Source organism: Athene noctua, chromosome 4 (genome assembly GCF_965140245.1).
Source record: "Athene noctua chromosome 4, bAthNoc1.hap1.1, whole genome shotgun sequence".
Classification (NCBI taxonomy): Eukaryota; Metazoa; Chordata; class Aves; order Strigiformes; family Strigidae; genus Athene; species Athene noctua.
In genome coordinates, this window is record NC_134040.1 from 72095935 (window position 1) to 72102737 (window position 6803).

At 34.5% G+C, this 6803-nt stretch overlaps 1 long non-coding RNA gene across 3 annotated transcripts in view; it reads left to right on the plus strand.

Annotated features, from left to right (window-relative positions):
* The window catches only part of LOC141959786 (uncharacterized), a 175112-nt gene extending 168872 nt beyond the window's left edge, over positions 1 to 6240 (plus strand). For all 3 annotated transcript variants that reach the window (XR_012633492.1, XR_012633493.1, XR_012633494.1), the window contains one exon: positions 4237 to 6240. This is a non-coding gene — a long non-coding RNA (uncharacterized LOC141959786). The remainder of the gene's footprint in view (positions 1 to 4236) is intronic.
* The last annotated feature ends 563 nt before the right edge of the window (positions 6241 to 6803 follow it).

A 6803-nucleotide genomic window follows, 5' to 3' on the forward strand; every position in this document is an offset into this window, starting at 1 on the left:
TAGAAGATCTTCAAGGTCCTTTCCAACCTAGCTGATTCTGTGATAAGAACCTATTGTACCAAATGTGGACCACTAGATGCTGCCAAGTTCACGGAGCTACTTGGTGTCAGGTGGGGTTGGACCCAGGGTGTCATTTGGTGCATCATCTTAGGTGCTCTGACTTTATCGGCAGATATTAAGTACCTCAAGAAGGAATCTGCAGAAAACAGACTGAAAATTAGATTCAGCTTATTAGGATTTAAATGAAGAAAGCAGCTAATTAAGGAATGTCTTTAACAACTTTTTTGTTCGTTGTTCAACTGATAATTACTTTGGTAATGTAAGGGTCAAGAAACAAAGAAACTTATTTTAAGCACATTGTGACTTGGCATTCAGTGGGATATGGGATCCCCTGATTCAGATCTCTCCTTTAATTTGGACAGAGCACGAATTTGAAGTTGGATTTCCCATAATCTGTGTAATGGTTCTGAACGTTAGAGTCATAGAATAATTTAGGCTAGTAGAGACCCATTAAAGTCATATAGGACCAACTTCGAACGTTGTTCAGTACTTCAGACAGTCAATTTTTGAAAACCTCTAGCGATGGAGATTCTGCAGCCTCTCTGGTCAAGTTGTCCCAGTGCTAAACCACTCTCACTGTGAAGTATTTTTTCTTATGTCTAATTTCAATTTCCTTTGTTAAAATACACAAAAATTGCAACAATTGCATCTTATTCTTTCACTGTTCATCTCCAAGGTATGGAAAAAAAACATCCTTTCTGTTCAGGCAAGCACGAATCTGGGCTGCTCATGTGCATGATCAGCCTAACCATCAAGCTAAAGCCAATCTTAAACTTTTTTTTTTTTTTTTTATATTAAATCTTAAACTCTAAATACAAATCTTAAACTCTGTGTTTAAAAAAATCACAGAAAAACTAATTTTTCTTTAAATGGTAATTTTAAAATTTCAATACAAATTAACTACTATGATGGACTGCTATCTTTGTAATACATTACTTGTAATATTTTATGAGTCGAAGATTTAGACTACAGGTCAGTGTCAGATCTTTCTCCTATTCATCAGCAATTGTCCATGTCACTTCATTAAAACCAAACTCAAACTTATGTACCTTCATTCTGATATAGCTTAGCACAGCTGTCATTTTATGTGGAAAAAAGAAAAATATAATTTAAGGAATACTGTACTCCACTGCTACAAACAAGTCAAGGGCAGGAAACCTTAGTCGTGATTTCAAACTAAAAGTTCTCAGTACACAAATGCTATGTCAACAAATTATATAAAAAGTAAAGCTAGATACATATATGTAGAAGTTACAACCAATGAAATGTCATTCGCTTTTTTTCCATTTAAAAGCAAGATTGTTCTTGACCTTTGGACACACTTGAAGTTTGTTGCAAAGGAACGCTTAGTAGCTGCAGCTTGTACAAAGCTAAACAGGAATAAAACCACTCTGGTACAATAAGCCCAATTCAATATATGTTCCTCAAGGACTTTTGGTTCTACTTGCCACATATTTATAGGTGTCTTACATTTTTAAAGTTATAAACAAAGTATTCTTTTCTTAATAAAATTCTTTTACAATGCAAAAGAAAAGCCAAGTTACCAGGTTGCAGCTGAAATTCACAATTCAGGAATAACTTTAAAAATTTCCTTTGGCTCCTGGCAAAATTAAGATCAGGTTCAGATATAAAAATTCAAATGGTGGTGTTTTTTGGTAGTGACCGAGAAGTAATTGAGCAACGTAAAAAAGGGTGAATATTATACTGTAATTTTTTTTAAAGCACATATTTACTTAACTGAATAAATTAGAAATTGGCTTATATCCTTATTTGATGTGGATTCTATCTACATGAATTTTGAAAGGTGAGTTACTATACAAGAATTCTACAGTCACTAACATTCATGATAAAATGATCAACAAATCTGCAGTGAGGAAAAGACTTTTTCTCAGCTCAGACAGAATTGGAACACTTTTTTCATGGAGTCTGGGGGAGGAGGGTGTCTCGTGTTTTGTTTTCCTTTTGTAGTTGAGGTATGGTCCAGTACCCAAAAAATCCCTGTGATGTTTATGCAGTAACACCTGCTTTTGTAGGGCTTCTGGAAAACAAAGAACCAATACCTTTCCTGCTCTTTTCTTGTAGCTTTCATTTTTTTCTGTAGATCAGTATATGTGAATATATACTGATGACAGCAGTTTTCATAATCAAACACTTATGGTTTGTGATTGTGGAAGATGGTCTTTTCCTGATCATTATCACTGTTCTCCTAAATCTGAAAATGAATTGGTATCAATAATATTCACGTGGATCCACGCATAAAAAATGCTGGATAAAATATATCAACTGATTCTCATATGCTAACCTAACACTGAGATATCAGTACTCTTGTTGGAGTACTGCCTCCCCCTTCCCCAAAATGTGAAAGTATTTCACAGAGTATCTGGGAAAAGCAGAAATTCATTCCTGGTACATAATTTATGACTGATAGAAAATTAATGTAAGATGTGATTAAACTGATTGACAATGGCAGAATGGAAAACGACATGAAGAGAACAAAAGAGGTGTTAGCTACATTAAAAAAAGTAGATAATAAAGCAAAAATATATGAAAGAAAATGAAGAATGGAAGAGTGAATAAAAATATACAAGCAGAAAAAAATATGAAAAGCAGAGTAAAAATGCAAAGAGTAAACAGTATGAAGAGCAGGAAGCAGTAAGTAATAGGAAGAGATATGTAATGAAATGTGCTCTACCAAGTAAAAGGAGGAGATATATTGGAAACAGATTGAGAAGTTAATTTTTAAAATTATGTGCTTACAAGGAAAATGGTAATTAACGCTTCATGTTAAGAAGTGATTTGACTATATCTTCAGTTAAAATTTAATATCAGAATCATAAATTTTCATGCTAAAGATTGTAAATTGAAAAATAAAATAAAACAAAACAGAAAATGGTGCTCTGAGGTGGTCCAAAATCAGTATTTATGTTTTTGCGGTATTTCAGCGCTGAGTTTCTTAAATGTTGGGGTCCATCAAATGCAGTCAAGAACATTAATGAGTAGATAAGGGAAATGAAGTAAAATATATTGAAGAAGCCCTTCTTAACTTTTTCAACAGGTCTAACACACAGTCTTAGACTTCCATGAAGTATGCTGCGCAATGTGGAAGAAACTAAAAATAAGAGAAAATTGAGAGGTTAATATCAAAGGCATAGATTAAGAAAATTAAGTTAATTTGCACCTGATAAATTTGAGATTGACAGAAAAATACCTCAGTTAATGTGTCTCTGAAAAGTACTGAAAAGACATTCCTGAAAAAGGTTGTTGCCAACAAGTTATTCAGTGAGATCATGCAGGATCAAAGCAGGAAGGCATGAACCAAAGACGAGAAGAGATTAGGCATGAAAGGCATTTAGGAAACAATGTCTTTGCACAGCTGGTGATTAATATGTGGAATGAACCACCAAAGACAGAAGCAATAGCTGTAACCATAAACTCTCTCCAAAACAGTTATGCAAGCCCTTGGAAGAGAAAGAGTATTACAAGGTACAAAGTCTAGACAGGTATTATTCAGTTGTTGTCAGAATAGCTGATGTGCCACCAAACATGTATTTAACGCTCTGTGGAAGGAGATTTCTCCCACCTGCACAGTGCTTATAGCCATTATTCTGCTGTTTGTTTTACAGAAATTTTGCAGGTGCAACCTCAGCAAATAGGTGTGAAAGTTTGTTACTCCTTGGAGAATGCGGTATACTGAAGCCTTTATAAAGAAGGCCATCTTACAGGGAAATTCATGGTGCATGAGAGAGAATCAGAAAAAGAAATATTACCTAGTGTTCCTACAACATATGAATCTCACCCGCACCTTCTCAAAAAAACCGTCATAATAATAAATTAATCAACAGAATTGGGATATTTTTTCTTTACCCTTATATTAGTACAGGACATTGAGTATATAGGCCAAATAGGCTGGGGTTTTTTTTAATTAATCCTATATTCAACATTTTTATTAAATATAAATAATGTCTCTGTGTGTATAGAGATGTCTATAGCAGAATTTTTGGTAAGTGCACATATAAGGGTGCATGGACATATATTTACCTTTTAAAATTCAAATTATATAAATTTTACTCAGGTATATGTAATCTAATCCTAAAGTTTAATTTTGCAGTTACCTATCGTCCTCTAAAGTCTGTTGTTAGACAAAAAACTAAACTGATGTTACTTGTGTCTCCCTAGGAGAAGGAAGTCAAGCTTCTGCCTCCACAAGGGTGTACATCTTCCAGCACACAGACTAAAGGGCAGGAGACCGAAGTCCACTGTAATGACAACAAAGGGAAAACTCTTGGAAAGACATGGAAAATTCTCAGGGACAAAGAAGCCTGGAGAGGAAAGGGTGAATTGGCTAATTCAGTGTCCTTACAAACACCCCAAAGTCTGACCTGTCAGATCACTGTATCTTAATTCTTTGGAGCAGTTGTCTAGCTTCATTTATTATCATTATTGTTTGCTTTGTAACAGCAGCAAACAAGAATCAAGAGTATTTAGTAGGATTTACTGCTTGAATGAGGAGAAGAATATTTATTTTTTTGTGAAACAAGAGTCACAATAACCAACGCAAGCAGAGATCACCAGGGAGAAGCAAATGCATAACATTAAAGTAACCAGCCTGAAGCCATTACACATTAGGACAGGAGAGCAGCTAGAAAGAGTACCAAATTATTTCATCCTGGTGTTAAGAGTTTTCCATGTAATAAAGATTATGTAATTATTATTTACCCATCACTATTCTTAATTATTTTTTTAATTCCTCCTGTTAAAATGTTTCTAAAGTCTAAATAGAAACAGTAGCTCTTTACATAGCACATACATAATCAATGTGTTAGGTACCAGGGAAGCTGGCAAGATAGTAATGAAAGAATAGGATAAAAGGATAAATAAAGGTAATAAAAAAATGTCTTTTGTGAAGAACATCCTGATATACCATTGCAGCCACTATAGGGTGTGGAGTGGTTAGAAGACAATGGACATATTGTGAGCAATCCAGACCGAATGGCTTGTTTGTAAATGTAGGCCGCAGCTCTGGTAAAGGACATAACAAAGGTCAAGCTAGATTGAGAAACTGCAGATGCAGTAGAAAGAAACTTCATACACAGCAAAAAGATAAGGACTTTGGACTGAGGCAGAAGGAAAAACAAGATGCCAACATCATGGAACCAGTCACGTGGACACTGGACTTAGACCAATCACAGAAGTTAGAAGGGCACGTGAACACATAGACTCAACCTATCAGCAACTAGAAGCTGGTGCGCGTACTTTATACTAGGGTATAAATTGCTATGTATCCCATAATAAACTGGCATTAACCTGATCACACTGATCGTGTGTGTTGTGTCAAAGCCTTCCGCGTCAATAGGGACATTGACCTTTGAAACAAAGAAACTGCAATGCAAATTTTTTTTTTGTATGCCAGCCCATCCATAGCAACGTGAATGTCTATATTTATGGAGACAAATCTTCTCACTGTATATTAATCTCTTATTACCACTATCTGTTTCCTGTAATGTCTGCCTATTTGTCCTTCAGTTTGAATGTCTTCTGGTAGTTCAGATCTTTTACTGAATTTTTTGCAAGTGTGTAGGACATCATAGATGATGACAAAGGAATAACAATTACTATTGAAAATAAATTCTTTCCTGCTTTTCACTCTTCTTTTGTGGGAACTCTAAAATGAAGATATTCCTGGTTTAATGGCATAAATTTTCATGAAGTCAAGAATGCAACTAAAGAGGTAGAGGGAGATGATATTTGTCATTCTTAAAGCAAATGTTTTCATGGAACTACTCATACTGATGAACGTGTCCTTTCCTGGTTAATTACAGCTAAAATTTTTTACTTCTAATGTGTATCCAGTCTTCATGATTTTTACTTTCTTCGATCAAGTTGACTGATTTTGTTAGATACTTTCAAAGTCCCTAAAAATCCTCTCAGGTTTAAACTAATTTAAATAATTGGGTGATATCTGAAAAAATGTTTATATTTCCCCTTTCACCCAGTGCGTTAAGGTTTTTAGCAAGTACATTAAGCCATGGCCTAATGTGAGTCTTTGAGGACTCTGTTACACAGCTTTGAAGATGACAGTTTGGTTTTCTGCAAAACAAGAAAAGCTGAATTCTTACTATAACAGGAACTTAATTTATGACCATTGTGAAACAGCACTTACTGAAATCAAGTAGATGTCCCTATTGCACTCAATCAATAGAATTGAAATCCTAAGTAACAATATATTATTGATAATGTAGAAGTTTTTACCAATTTCTAGATCAGTTTATATTTCTGAAAATCTAATACATAAAAAATGAATAGCATATGTGAATAAAGTTTTGCTTGGCTTAATGTAGCAGTTGTATGTTTTCTGTCTTCTGCTAATGCATATGTCTGTTTTATAGTGAAAAAAAGACCAAAACCTTGATACAGAAGTGTAATTATTATAATGCATTCTGAGCAGTCGTTGTAACCCTTGAAGTGTTAAGAAACAGGACTATGTAACAAGCGGAAAAATAGAAGATTAGAGATGAGGCTTCCCAAAAGTACAGTCCTGTTGAACAATTGTGGACAGAAGCATTCTTCATGCATCATTTTGAGACATTAAGATTTCTTACAATTTCTCTGCTGTCCTTCACTGATGAACAAACTCTTTCACTTAATATAAAATAGCACAAAATAAAGTGAAACACTTCAGTTTAGATATTTGATCCACATCTCTTTAGACTGTGAAAGGGAGCAAGCAACATGTGAAGTAAGAG